The sequence below is a fragment of the Solanum stenotomum genome, chromosome 3 (genome assembly GCF_019186545.1).
Source record: "Solanum stenotomum isolate F172 chromosome 3, ASM1918654v1, whole genome shotgun sequence".
Lineage (NCBI taxonomy): Eukaryota > Viridiplantae > Streptophyta > Magnoliopsida > Solanales > Solanaceae > Solanum > Solanum stenotomum.
Genome location: NC_064284.1, coordinates 57,557,404 through 57,573,737, shown reverse-complemented (window position 1 = coordinate 57,573,737; position 16,334 = coordinate 57,557,404).

Here is a 16,334-nt window from a genome sequence, read left to right as displayed (position 1 = left end):
TATTTAGGAGTTGAGGAAAGCCAAGGTAAGTGTTCCTTTCAAATTCTTTTCAAGCCTATGTTGTGTTTAACATTCCAACTCGAATACTCGTACATTCAATGTACCGATGCCAGTTAGCCTGCATCTTCTTATGATGCAGACGCAGGTAACCAGGATCATCACCCAGCGCCTCGTTGATCCAGTTGAGCAGTTAGGGTCAGTTGGTGAGCCTCCTTGCATTCTGAAGGACTCCTTTTGCTTTGCTTTCAATATTTCATTGTTAGGATGATCGGGGGTCCTGTCCCGACATCCCTCTTTGTTTTAGAGGCTTCATAGACAGTTAGTAGTTCAATTGTCTTTACATTATCATTTCATATGTTAAAGACTTGAGTTGTCATTTTGGACAAGTTGAATGTTGACTTTTAAACATTCTAAGTTATTCTATTTAACAAATTTAATAAGTGCACTTGATCGTTGTAATAATGCTTAGAGTCTTCTGCTGAGTAAGTAAGTCAGGCCAAGGGTTCGCTTGGGGCCAGTAATGATTTTTGAATGCCAGCCACATCCGGGGTGTAGGCTCGAGGCATGACAATAATCCTATGTTAATCACAGGTACTAATAGATATCAAATATTAAAAGTTAGTTTTGAATGACACAAGCAAGCAAATGTAGATAAATAAACCATCATAATGCATCAAAGTAGAGAAAGATTTCGCCAACTTTTTACGGCTCCTGAGTGAACAGGAAAGAAAATATAATGGACAGCTTTGCATTCTCAAAATTTCTCCTTGCTCCTCCTCTGTTCAAATGTACTTTAGGAGGGGGCAAGAGAAATTAATGGCAATGAATGGAGAGAAAATAAAAGTGACTGGTCTAGAGACGAAATAGAGTCTTAAGTAGGACTCATCACCTCCGGTGTTCATGCAAAAATAGATAAACAAGATAAAGATGACTAGAAAAAGGGATCTGCTCTTGAAAAAAACATAGAAAGTAGATAATAAAATATGAATTTAACAGGCTTATTAACTTAAACCAAACAAACATTTCTTTTCAGAGTAATACATTAGTAGTCATATATAGAACTTATACAAATTCAAGCTGTCAGAAACAAGTGTTCAAATGATATACTTATTCTCAACAGAAGTTTACTAAACAGAATCTCAAAGTTAGTAATTAATAATATTTTAACAATATGATATCTACAGAAATATAATTCTTGACTCCAAATTTTGCCATGTTAAATAGAGAGTAAAAGGACCAAAGAATTAGAGTTGTTGGAGCAAAGTTTAGATACTAGAAACTAATCCATGTACATATAAACATAGATCAAAAACCGCAACCCTTGCACTATATAATTGTTATTTTGATACAGAATAATAGAAAAAACTACTCACTCTATTCCAATTTATGTGACACATTTCGCTTTTCGAGAGTCAAACAGTTTAAGTTTTATCGAGAATTTGCTCATGAAATCTTCAATTTTTTAAAAATGAAATTTATATATTTGTAAACTACATAAAAAGTACTATAAGTCTCAATAATTGATAATTCAAAAATATTTAAAAGATATAGGAAAAATTTACAGTCAAAGATAAACTTGTTTGAATCTCGAAATCTGAAATGTCACATAAATTGGGATAGAGGGAGTAATATGGATTCCAGAGAAAATACAAACATAATGAACAAAAGGATAAAATATAACAAAGAAAACCGATGGAGATTATCGTTTGTGGGGAAGTGAACTATGGGTGTGTTATAAGTCTCGAATCTACTCTGTCTCAGATGACCTTTAACGACTGGAACGAGCAGTGCCGAGTTGTGATTGTGGCTTAAAGCAAAAGACAAAGAGATATACAAAGCTAAATTTTTAGAACAGACAATGAATTTTCCAAAGAATAGAGGTCGCTCTCCCCAAAATTTTCTCCCTTTTCGCTGAAGAGTTTAAAAGAGTATTTGTAGACAAGAAAGTGTAGGATTAGGATTTGTTTGAGCAGGAATCTGATCATGGCCGTTTGAATTCAAAACTGGTCGTTCACAATAATCCAAACTATAGCACAACAACTCTGCATTTCAAGTCAACAGATTTCATAATAGGCAAAGGATTTGAAATTTTTCAAATGCTTAAAGAGAAAAGGTTACCTTGATAGATAAAGATGTTGAAAAGAATACAAAGAGTGAGAAGAGTTATACCAAAATAGAGAGACCAAAATATGCCCATGTTGAAAGCTAAATGAAAAAATGAGAAAGTGATGTTTTGGAGAGAAATGTGGTTGATGAGTTTAGAATAGGGTTAGGAGGTTTTCTGATATGTTTCAAATGGGCTAGCAAATTTGGGCCTATTTTGGACAAATTTGACATCGAAAATGGGCTGAATATTTGGTCCAATTGAAATTCAATTAGGCCCAATTTTATGGTCTTTTCTTTCTTAAATTAATTTTGTGTGAGCTTCTAATACTAGAGCAATATATATGATGTAAAAGGTTTGTAAATAAGAAACTTGAAATAAAGTAACGATAATCTAATTTAAAGAAGGCGACAATAATGTATTAATAATTAAAAATAAATATACTTTTAAAATAGTGAAAACGATAATAGAAAGATGATAATCATAAAAATAATAAAAGTTGAAGTAATATAGATAATTATGATATAATAGCAATAAATGTAAAATAGTAGTGAATTATAAAGTATTCGACTTACTAATAATTTAGAAGCTCAAAAAATGAATAAGAGGAAAGGATGGACAAAATTTGGTGTTAACACTAATACACCAAATATAGTACAATCATCAGTTATTAAATTATTTAATACACCAAACCTAAAACCTATTGAAGTTATCTATTGGATTCACACACTTTACTTTACAGCAAATGATTTTTTTTTTATTGAAATAAGTAATTATTTAAATTAATTCATCAAAATAATATATGTGATGAGTTACCATCTGATTGTAGCCATTGCAAGCATCAAAAATACGATGAGAGTAAGTGTGTTTGTTACTAGGGAACTCAAAAGTTCGTGACAAAGCGAGAAAATAAGACGGTGTACAATTGATAGTCAATGAACATGAAGTTGAGATTTTCCATAATATTTATGGGACTAATAAGGTTTAGGATGATGAACATGAAGAAGATGTGAAACAAGCAAAAGAGATGAAAGTCACGTCATGGTAACACACAAGTGTTGATTATACCTTATTTATCAGCCCCAAATCAGGGATCTCCCACTATGACTAATGGTCATTAGCTTGAAATCAGTAGATAATTAGGACTCTTGATCCTTGTATAAATATCTTGTAATCCTACAGTTTTCTAATCAAAACAAATCAAAATTCTTTTATGGTTAATTGTTTTGGGTCTCTATCGTTATTCGACTTAGTATCAAGAGCCTCATTTTTTCCAAATCCTCAATACTCGGTTTTTTTTCCAGTAAATTTGTTTTCATCTTTGGTTCAGATTCTCAATCCATATCTGTTAGTCCTATAGTCATCTCTGAATTTATTCCTTGACTGATCCCTTCGACTTTTATTTTCCTCTTTTAATTAGGATTGATTCACCAAATACCTTGTCAACAAAAATTGATGGGCATAACTATCCGATTTGGAAGTCCAATTTCAAAGCCTTTATTAGAGGCAAAAGCCTCCTTGATATTCTGGATGGCTTAAAGGTTGTACCCACAGAAGACAAAGAAAAAGAGGCTTGGGAAGCTGACAATGGTAAAATTATCACGTGGCTTGTCAATTCTGTCTCTGTTGATATAGCCATGGAACTGACATCTTTTGAGAAAGCATTAGAAATGTGGAGTCATCTACATACCCTCGTTAACCAAGAAAATCTGGCTAGTAAATTTGAATTGGAAAGACTACTTGCGAAATCTACACAAGTTGAGAAAAATGTTCGTTGTTTCTATTCTGTATTACTCACATTATAGGCAGAGCAAGATTAGGTTTTTGCTGCCTCTATCTCTGCGGATGCATTGAAGGATTTCATGACTACAATGAAGAGGACAAGGAGAGTCCAATTTCTAATGAAACTCAGGCTCGAGTTCCAACATTTGCATGCTAGTATTCTTAATAGGGAAAAACTACCAATTGTTTTTCTTCCTCGGGCAACTCTAACAAGTATGTTCAATGCTATCATTGCAAGGAAACAGGGCACCTTATTTCCCATTGCAAGAAGAGTAATTATTGCAACTATGTAAGAAGGATGGTCACATTATTCTGGAATGTCATAAGAAATCTAGTCCATGGAAACTCTCAACTCCTCATAATTACTTCCAAGCTATGGCAATGGATACTGGAACACGAGAAACACCAAGCACAAAAGTGCTTGATTGCAATGATATGTACAAAATGATACAAGAATCATTGGTGGTTGCTCTTCCTAATGCAATCTCTTCAGCTCTGAGTGATATGTATCCTGGTAAGACTGAACTTTCAAATTCAACGGTATGGCATATTGATTCTGCTGCATCTAATCATATGAACGGAAATCAGAAACTTTTTTCTATTTTTATCTAAACCACATTCTAGACATGAAATTGTTACAGCAAATGGTCATGTTTCAACTGCATAAGCTATTGGCTCCATTAAACCATTTTCAGAAGTTCTTTGTGTACTAAAACTTACTGCACATCTTTTATCTGTTGGGCAACTTGTAGAACATAATTTTTTGGTTATTTTTTCTCCTAATGATTGTGCTATTCAGAACATATTGACAGGGGAAACGATGGCCAGGGCATGTAAGGTTGGCAGGCTATTTCTTCTTCAATCTCAGGATACCAAACTTCATCAGTGTTTTCTTTCAGCTTCAAATAAAGATATCCGATATTCAAATAAAATGTGGAACTTGTGGCATCTTTGTTTAGGTCATCCACACACTTCTCGTTTAAATTTTATGTTTAAATCTTTTAATTTGCGAGGTAAACACTCAGTGATGTTACCCTCTAAATTACCTTGTGAAAATTATGCAAAATATATCAAAGAGTCATATTAAGTAATACTACTTATTCTATTCCTTTTGATTTAATTTATAGCGATGTTTAGGGACCTTCTCCGATTATATCTCGTTTAGGATACAAGTATTTCATTTTATTCATTGACCAAGTATCTCATTATACATGGGGTTTCTTCTTGAAACACAAGTTTGAGGTACCAAACATTGTCAAAAAAAATTATAATCTTATAGAAATCGAATTTGAGAAAAAGAACAAGATTTATCGTTAAGATTCTGGAGGGGAATATGTCAATAAAAACCTCACTAAATTTTTTCAAGAAAAAGTCATTATTCATCAACGTTCTTACCCCTATACACCGGAATAAAATTGTGTGATGAAACGTAAGAATAGACAAGTTGTTGAACCTACCTTAGCCCTTGTTGATACTTCAAATGTTCCAAACTATTTTGGGTTGAAGCAATCCAAACATCCATTTATCTTATAAATAGACAATCATCCTTGGTCATGAAACAAAATTGTCCATATTTTATTATTTTTAAAAAATTACCTGACTATTCACATCTTAAAGTATTTGATTGTGTATGCTTTGTTCTTCTTCTGGATCATTAACGTCATAAATTATCTACAAAAGCTGTTAAATGTATTGTTGCAGGATGCAATGATATTCAAAAAGGGTATTTGTGTTATGATTCAACACGTCGTTTATTGAGAATTCCACGAAATGTTATCTTCTTTGAGAATTCTTTTATCTATACTAACAAAGACTCACAATTCTCTACTATGTCTTTCCTGGAAAAAAAATTGTTCTCATGATTCTGCTTGCCATAGCTACCTAGCCGTTGGTCCTTTGTCGACCATGTCCTCTACCACATCAGGTACTACTTATGACTGTGATCCTTTTTTTGATAATGATACTACTTCGAAAAATATTAAGTCTTTACTCACACACATAATGCTTCATTAAATCTTAACAACCAACTTTCTCCTACACGTCAAAATAACATTGACCCCATTAGACGATCATCTCGTCATGCTCCTCCTCCAAAATGATACGGATACTCAACAGGTGAATATGGTCAATCTTATGTCTTATTAACAACCTTGAATTCTATAGTTGTACCAAACTATTACATGCAAGCTAGTGGTCAAAAATGCTAGGAGGATGTAATGCATGAAGAATTAGTTTCCCTTAAGGAGAATGGTACACGGGATTATGGTGGATAGACAAACAAGTGCAAGAGTTATTGACAATAGATGGGTGTACTCAGTCAAGATGAAAGCTGATGGATCCCTAGATCTATACAAGGCAAGATTAGTAGTTCAAGGATACAAGCGGGGATATAAAATTGACTATGATGAAACATTTGCTCCAGTAGCAAAGATGACGACAGTATGTATATTGCTTGCCTTAGCATCAATAAAAGGTTGGAAGTTACATCAATTGGACGTCAAGAATGATTTCCTACATGGAGACTTGCAAGAAGTGGTCTACATGAATCCACCACCAGGTTATAAATATTTTAAACTAAATCAGGTGTGTCTTCTTAAGAAATCTCTCTATGGATTAAAGAAAGCTCCTCGCTCTTGGTTTGAAAAGTTTCGCACTACAATCTTAGGTGTTGGTATCACTCAAAGTAGCTCAAATTATTCATTATTCTTACGTCGGACTACCTCAGGTACTACTATTCTCCTTCTTTATATGGATGACATAATTATCACAAGAAATGACGAGTTGGAATCTCTCATTTGAAAGATCTGCTACACTCCTCATTCAAAATGAAGGACCTCGGAAAGCTAACATATTTTTTGGGTTTGGAGGTAAGTTATGGAAAGGAAGGCATACGATTGAGTCAACAAAAGTATGCTGAATATCTAGTTCAGTTATCCAATCTTATTGATCATAAGAAGGCCTATACTCCAATGGAAGCAAATATGAAATACAAAAAAAAAGGATGAAAAGATTTTTAGAGATCAAACCTTGTATACACGTCTAGTTGGATCACTTATATATATATTACTATGAGTCGTCCGGACATCTCTTGTGTAGTCCATAAGTTAAGCTAATTTGTTACCAAGCCTTACAAGATGCACTTAGAGATGGGCATTCGGTAATTCGGTTCAATTTCGGGTTGTTTTTTTTATTTATTCTTGTACCACGTGTTCCGAATACCGAACCAAAATAATTTGGTTCGATTTGGTTTTTATTATTTCGATTCGATTTATGTTATTTCAGTTCGGTTTTTGTTAGTTAAGTTTTTTGTTATGGCCCTGTTGACGCCGGTCGGTTGCGGAAAGTGGAAATTGATGGTCATCGATCAATTGCGGAAAGTGGAAAGTGGTCGGCTGCTGTGTGAAAATTGGAAAATGGTCGGTTGGTACCTGCTGCATGCTGCTGGACGCTGGTTGACTTCTGCTGGTTGACTGCTGCTGGTCGACGCCGATCGCCGGAAGTGAAAAGTTCCAAAGTGGGAAACTGACATGTGTGTGCTGCTATTGTGCGTGCTACTACTGTGTGTGTAAATTAAAGTGTAAAGAAGAAAAGTTTGAAAGGACAAAAGGTCTTGAGTCTATTTGACTTAATTTTGCTATTAAATTAAAATTATAATATTTATTATTTAATATTAATATAAAATTAATATTTATTATAATATAGTATATTTCGGTAAACTAAAATATCAAATAATACAAAAATTACATATCAAAAACCGAACCGAAATATCAAAAAATACAAAAACATATACCGAATATCAAACCAAAAACCAAAATACCAAAATAATTTGGTTCGGTTCAGTTCGATATTTTGATTTTTCGATGTTTATGCCCATCCCTAGATGCACTATTGTAACACCTTGAACTTTGGTCAGTTTGTAAGTTTTCACACTATATGCTCACAATCACAAATTCAACAAATATCCATGATCATTTTGAATTTATTTTATAAATTCGCAAAACCCCATTTATTATTCTTGAAGCTTCTTCAAGTTTATCAATGAAGGTTTTTATTTTTTTCACCATCACCCACCCTTCACACTAACTCATAAAAAATTTGAAAGATATTCACGGAATTGAAATTTTGGGGATGGAAATGTGGGGCTGCGAGAAGACTTTGAAGAAGATGACTTCTTCTTTTTTGGTTTTGGCCATTTTTCAATTTACTTTTTTAAAAAAAATTTAATGTTTTTAATTACAAAATATTGACTCACTTTAAAACACGCGGAATCATGTATTATTCCAAGTCAGCAATAATAGTGTCACGTGTATTCGGTCAATGGTCAGAGGTGTTTAAAATATTGTGTTTCAATAAGTTTAAGGATTCAATTGGAAAAATCATAAGTATAAGAGTCCAACTTACAAACGGAACCAAGTACAAGGGTCTTCCAAGTCATTATGCCTTTAATTAATCAAAACACACAAACATTGAAAATTGGGCTAAGTAGCCCAAAGAAACAAAAGCAAAAGCCACGTCTGGCCTAATAGAGGACCAGTTTAGTAGTAGTAAACCCATCTAATTAGAAAGAAATAAAGAAGGAGAATATTTTTTGTGGTTACGGAATAAAATTTTATCGGGGAAATAAGATTTCTTGCTAACTCGAAAAATGAATAGAAGAAATATTTTTTTCCAGATTCCAAATATATAAAAATGTAATTTCTTATAATAAAAAAACATAACACAAAATAAAAATGTTAGTATTCTAAAAAACAATGCTCCAAAAATTTATCTAATATAGGTGAACTATACAAAACAATCCACTACTTTGGTGTTGAGGCCTATTCCAACCCCGATCCCTTTTTCTAGCTCTTCACAAATTTGTTATAGAACAATTTATTATTACGTGAAAAAGAAATTTTCCCCTAGTTTAGCAGGTCGTCCCTCCTTCCTACGAGTTTCTCTACCAATTGTCAAGTTATTGAAGAACTATGAATTGATGCTTTCATGATGAAGAGAGAAATTGAAGAAAGAAAGAATGATTTTCATTGATCATGAATCTGGGTACACATTGTTGTATATATACATCCATATATGACAGCTATAACTAACTTCTGACAAATCTAACTAACCATCTAACAACTTGATTCTAACTAACTTATCAACTAACTAACATTTAATGCTAGTATACGTCAACACATTTTCTGAGCTCCTTCACACTTCCCCTCAAGTTAGGAGCTATGAAGATATTCTTCATTCCTAACTTGGACATTAAATGTGTATGCAATAAACTACCAAGTCCTTTGGTAAACAAATCAGTAGGTTGTTCTGTGGTAGGCAAATATGCAGTGACAATTAGGCCTTCTTGTATCTTTTCCCTAGTAAAATGACAATCTATGTATACATGTTTGGTCCTTTCATGAAAGACAGGGTTAGCAGCTATTTGTAGAGCTGATTTGCTATCAGAAAACAATGAAACAGGAACCTTAATGTCTACGCCTAGTTCCTTAAACAACCCTGTCATCCTTATCACTTCAAAGGCTGTTGCAGCCATTGCTCAGTACTTTGCCTCTGCTGAGCTCCTTGACATTGTGGCTTGTTTTTTTTATTTCCAAGAAATGGGTGAATTTCCATTATACAACAAATAATCAGTAATTGACCTTCTACTATTGATGCAGGCACCCAACTCTGCAGCATCACAGTATACCCTCAGAAGATTATCACCATCAGTAGACACTAATATTCCCAGACCTGTTGCATGCTTCACATATTTAACAAATCTCATGGTTGCATCCATAAGATATTTCTCTGGGGAATGTATAAACTGGCTTAGACTTTGCACAACCAATGCAATGTCTAGCCTTGTTATGGTAAGATAAAGATGTTGCCCTATAAGTTTTTGATAGCTCGCATGATCCTTCAGTGATGTGTCCTCAGAATTTGGAGTTATGTACTAATCGAATTCTATAGTAGTGAGCTTCTGATTTTGATCCATAGGAGTAGTAACAGGCATAGCACCTGCAAGACCCATGTCTACCACTAGTTCCAATGCGTACTTCCTTTGATGCATCAATATCCCATCATTATTTTTGGCAAACTCAACGCCCAAAAAATATCTAAGTTCTCCAGGTCTTTGATTTTAAAAGATGTATGTAATATATCCTTGGTATGATGTATCATTAAGGGATCATTCCCTGTGAGTAACAAATCATCCACATACACCAAAACTATAGCAATTCTGTCACCTTCCTTCTTTGTAAACAAGGAATAATCTCTAGTACTCTGATGGAACCCGGAGGAAGTCAAAGTTGTGGTAAGTTTATTATTCCACTGCCTGGATGCTTGCTTTAAACCATACAAGGACTTCAGGAGTCTGCACATCTGACCAGCACTTTTTTCTTTATTAGAAAAGCCTTCTGGGATAGTCATATACACTTCCTCATAAGGATCACCCCGTAGGAAAGCATTGTACATATCCATTTGGTACAACCTCCAACCTTTGGATGCTGTCACTGAGATAACAGTCCTGACAGTAGTCATTTTAACTACAGGAGAGAAAGTTTCCTGATAATCTAACCCCTCCTTCTGACTATACCCTTTTGCTATCAATCTAGCCTTTAATCTTCCCACTTCACCATTAGCTTTGTATTTTATCTTGTATACCCACCTACATCCCATAGCTTTCTTCCCTTTAGGAAGTGTGACAAGTTCCCAAGTGTTGTTATCCTCCAAGGCCTGTATTTCATCCTTCATAGCAAGAATCCATCTCTTATCTATAGCAGCTTGTGAATAACTAGAAGGCTCAATTTCTTCAGAGAATTTGGATAAAAAAACTCTGGTACTTCGTGGAGAGTTTAGTGTATGTAATGTTGTCAGTAATACAATAGAGACATTTACTAAAACATGTTTTTAGCACATAGTCCCGAACTTCTCACTGATTTCCTGATTGCATCATGTACAACTTCTGTGTCTGCATCATGTACAATTTATGTGACTATATCATGTACAACTTCATTCCCATGTGCTGACGGTATGAGACTCACTTCAGGAACTACTGTCACTAGAATTGGATTTGAAGTCAAATCATCATAAGAAATATGATTAAAAGAAGGCTGATGATCTTCCAAATTCCCTTGAAATGGGAAAGTGGACTTCATGAATACCACATCTCGACTGACAAAGAATGATCTACTGTTAAGATCATATAATTTGTACCCTTTTTGATGCATATTATATCCAACCAGCACACTCCTCACTGCTCTAGGACCAAACTTGTCCCTCTGAGCAAGATTGGTGGCAAAGCACAAGCATCCAATGACTATTAAGTGCATTAAGGAAGGAACCTTATTATACAATAACTTAGAAGGAGTCTTCCCATTCAAAACAGTGGAGGGTACCCTATTTAGAACATATACAGCAGATTCAATGCATAGACCCCAGAACTCATTAGGTAGATTACCTTGGAATTTTATTGCTCTAGCTGTCTCAAGAATGTGTCTATATCTCCTTTCCACCACACCATTCTGTTGAGGCGTGTATGGACAAGAACATTCATGCAAAATCCCACAAGATTTAAACAATTTTATACATTCATGACTAAAAAACTCTCCTCCATTGTCAGACCTCAGTTTTTGAACTTTCACACCAAACTGTGTTTCTACTTCAATAAAAAAATTTCTCAATAGCATAATAACATCAGACTTAAGTCTCATCAAGAAAACCCAAGTCCATCTGGAGAAATCATCAACAATTGTTAAAAAAATCTCTTTCCATCAAAGGTTTCCCATTTATAGCCCCCCCCCCCCCCATACATCTACATGTGGCAATTGAAAAACAATAGTTGATCTACTCACACTATGTGGGAATGGTAGTCTTGTCTACCTAGCTAGTGGACATACTTCACATTTATTCAAATTAAAAGACTTGTTATAAAACAGAGGTATTCTTTTAAGAACATTCATAGGAATATGACATATCCTCTGGTGCCAAGTGATAACATCTACATCAAGTGATGTTGCCAAACATCTATCAGATCATGCCTGCTTGGTCTTTAGTTGTGAATGTATAGTATATAGTCCTTCACTTTCTCTACCAATCTCCTTCACCATTCCAGATGAGAGGTCCTGAAAAACATAGTAGTTTGGGTAAAAAATGGCACAACAATTCAAGCCCTTAGTCAATTTAGAGACTGACATAAGACTAAACTTGAAAGCTGGCACACATAAGACATTTGGTGAGAGTATCACCTCCTCCTAGAGAGCAGTTCCCTACATGTGAGACTCTAGCTGAATCTCATGTAGGTAATTGCACTTGTCCTGCATTCTCTATCAATCCCTCAGCTAGTAAGTGTGTGTGGTCGCTGATCATGTGATTAGAAGCACCTGTATCCACTATCCAACTAACAGATTCATCCTGTTGTGAAAGATAATTACCTGCCATGTGAGCACTTTCATTAGCACAATTGCTTCCACCAGCATCAGTAGTGTTTGAGGCAAACATAGGTGAGTCCATAGTAGCTTGATGTTGATGATGTTGTTGTATGATAGGAGGATAGGGATCAGGTCTGTATTGTTGAGGATAGCATTGAGAAAAACCTCATTGTTGTGGAAAAGGCATATAGACATCATCATCTGATGTTGGTGATTGCTATTGTTGCCTATATAGTAGTCCTGTGTACCTGCAGTGTTAGCAACAAATGGATGATTGCTACCTGTCATAAACCCAGTTGCCACATTAGTCCTTCTCTTTCCTTTGTAATCAGCTTGATATCCAATCAACATGTAGCAATCTCTCTTCACATGACCAGTGAGATGGAAAAAATCACATTTCTTCAGTTTGTTACAATCAGCCTTGATATGCCCTTTCATGTGGCAAAAAATCACAAAAGGAATTCCCATTCAAACCTCTCATTTGTTTGTGATTATTATCACCAGACCTAGAAGTATACATAGCAGTAGGATTGGAAGACATCATCCTACTATTCCCTGCAACAATCCTCTGACTTTCATCTTGGTTCACCATGGCATAAACTTGATTCACAGTAGGAATCTGAGGCATTAAAATTTGGCTCTTAGCTTGACTATAGTTGTCACTCAATCCCATCAGAAACTGTAGAACTCTCTAATATTGCAGATGCTCAATGAATTCCCTAGACTTAGGACAATCACATGAGGGAGGGGGGATAATTGAATCATACACATCCCATAAATCCTTAAGCCTAGAGTAATATGTAGAAACTGAAGAAGTTCCTTGAACAGAAATGAAGATTTCCTTATGTAATTGAAAAGTCCTAGAACTATTGATTTTATCAAACCTTTCCTTCAGATCTTCTCAAATCAAATTGATGTTTGAATAAAACAAAACTCCACTGAGTAAATCCTTACTTACATTGCACATGAGCCATGCAACCACAATTGTGTTGCATCTGTCCCACAATTTTGCCAAATCGCCTGTGTATTGACTACTCTTCACTGAGCCATCAATGAAACCCAGTTTATTCCTTCCTAGCAAAGCAAGCTTCATAGCTCTGCTCCATAAAGTGTAATTATCATATCCTGTCAACAAAATCTCAATTGATAGTGAACCAAGAGCATCTGATGGATATAAGTACAAAGGATGATGATAGTCGATTGCAGTTGTAGTTACAGAAGCATTAGCATTTTCCTCCATGGATGCAGATCCAAAATACACAGAAATACAGAGAATACAAATGCCAAAATCCTTGAATGAGAATAGAACAAAGAATACAAACGACGGAATCCTTGAATGAGAGTAGAAATCCTTCAAATTCTCGCAAAGCTCGAATACCATGTCAAGTTATTGAAGAACTATGAATTGATGCTTTCATGATGAAGAGAGAAATTGAAGAAAGAAAGAATGATTTTCATTGATCATGAATCTGGGTACACATTGTTGTATATATACATCCACAAGTGACAGTTGTAATTAACTTCTGACAAATCTAACTAATTATCTAACAACTTGATTCTAACTAACTTATCAGCTAACTAACATTGAATGCTAGTGTACGTCAATACATTTTCTGAGCTCCTTCACACCAATTCAGTAACACATCAAACGACTCTTCACAAAGCACCCTTCCTTGTAATACCTTATTTTATTGTAATAGTAAGTACAACATATTCCTTAAAGGAATCTACCAAGAACAGCTCACCTAACTTGCAAGATTCTTCAAGATCCCAATTTTTTACTTTCTTGACCGCTAATTATTTAAATTCCAGTCAAACTTAGCATTTGCAATATCCTTTCTTTATTTGGACCAATTGATTATGCTTTTTTTATTTATTTATTTATTATTATTATTATTATTATTATTATTATTATTATTATTATTATTATTATTATTATTATTATTATTATTATTATTATTATTATTAGTTAAAGAAAGGTGGAAAATAGATGGGAGCTCTTTCAAAAAATTAAATAAAATAAATAGCCTTTTTTTTAAAAAAAAAACAAGGCTTTAATTCATAGCTGATGTTTTATTGGCTTAGTTGGTAAGATGTACTAATTCTAATTTGATACTGTATATAGGTATGCCTCTATGTATAGAATACAATGATTATACATATATATAAAGCCATTTATAAACAAAAAATAATCAGTGTATAACTTTCAACATAACCACTACATTGTTTGATTTAAATTTTTCCCTTTCTATAAGAGAATCTATTAATCTATCTATTATTTTATACGTGATATAATATGAAATAAAAATCAGATATGTTTGGTTGAATGTTGGAACTCAACTGTTGTGAATCACCAGGGGCTGACCAGGATGAATGTACATCCATTACTCAATGAATAGTTATTATCTTATAATTAAGTTATGTCATGCTTTTATATTTGAATTTTCTTCAACAAAGAAAATGACTTTCTGAGAAAAATAACTAATTTTAGTTGAGTTAACGTCTAAGAAATCAACTCGTACATATAGAAGTATGAAAATTAGTCCATGAAGACATGACTAATCCAACCCATTCAAGTTTAAGCTAATGATTAACCTGCTCATTTATTAGCTCAATCCTTTACAGCCCAACTCATTTCAGTTCATTAAAAAAAATGGGTTGATATGCAGGATAAATTGACCGTGGGAATATTGTCAAAATCTCTTCAATTTTTTTTTATTAAATATGATATATATTTCCACAAATAATATGGACATGTATATATTTTATCTGACACCCTTAGCATGCTTAATCCATCTTTAGCATTTACATAATTTCTTTGCTTTTTTTTTTTTGCTTGATTGATTAAATTGTTGAGAATGGTAAATAACTAGTTTGGAATGACTCGCTTAATCCATTCAATTTGACATATTCATTTGTTAACTTAGTTCAACTGATTGATCCAATTCACCTAACCAATCGATTATATATGGAACATATAAGACTGACATGGAATACTTGAATTTCAATTATGGTCATTGTTTTTTAAGTATAGTGTCTCAAAGAAAAATTCTTTGATATTTTAATCTCGTAGATCATATATTATATTTAGTGTGATATTGTATTTTATAAATCCAGTATATGCAGTCATGCTTTATTTAATAGCATATTCTCTGCGTACATAATTTAGTTAAGTGCATTATTGGATCTTTTTATGTGCAAAGTTGGCCCATATTAAATTAGTACTTTTAATCAAAGGTTATCGTTATACTTTGCCCCATTTGGCAATTAACTTGCTAAGCTATCACTGTCATCTCCACTTTTTTGGTGGGTTTATATGATCATAACTATATATTATATTATATATTAAATAGAATATGCAGTAGTTTACACCCAACTTGACCAGTGTTACTACCTCTGCCACTTTAGGTGCAGGTTTTACTATTTGTTAAGTTAAATAGAAAAGTATTCTTTGATTATAATTTTTTCAATTGTGTTGACTTGAAGTATTTTTTTTTATAGTTATCAAATAAATAAATTTTATTTAGAATTTTTGAAGAATCTTAGTAGTTTATCGCTAATTCTAAGTTCCGTCAATATGTAAATGAACCTTGTATATTCTAAACTTGAAAAGTCATGGCTTGATTAATCTTTTTTCTCTCATATCATATTATGCACATTAATGAACTGGCTAAAAGCATCCCTAAAGTATGACTTAAACATAAAGTACATCCATGTGTTATATAAGTGAACAAAAAATATCCTTGCACTATTCAAAAAGTTGCAAGATTCATCCTTCTGTCTATTTTTTTAAGAAACACACGCCACCAACAAAAAAATGTGTCAAGTCGAATGAATATGTACACATGGTTAAGCTAGACAAGTTGGGTGATTTTTCTATTTTTTAGAAATTGAGGGTTTAAATCATATTCAGACAAAACATATTCAAATTCTAAATATTCTTTGTAAAAAGTATGGCCAAATACAACTCCAACTTCAAAAATTTGAAATAAAGTAATTATTTTTTTATTTTCATAACTAAACGTCTACGTAATTTCACTAAA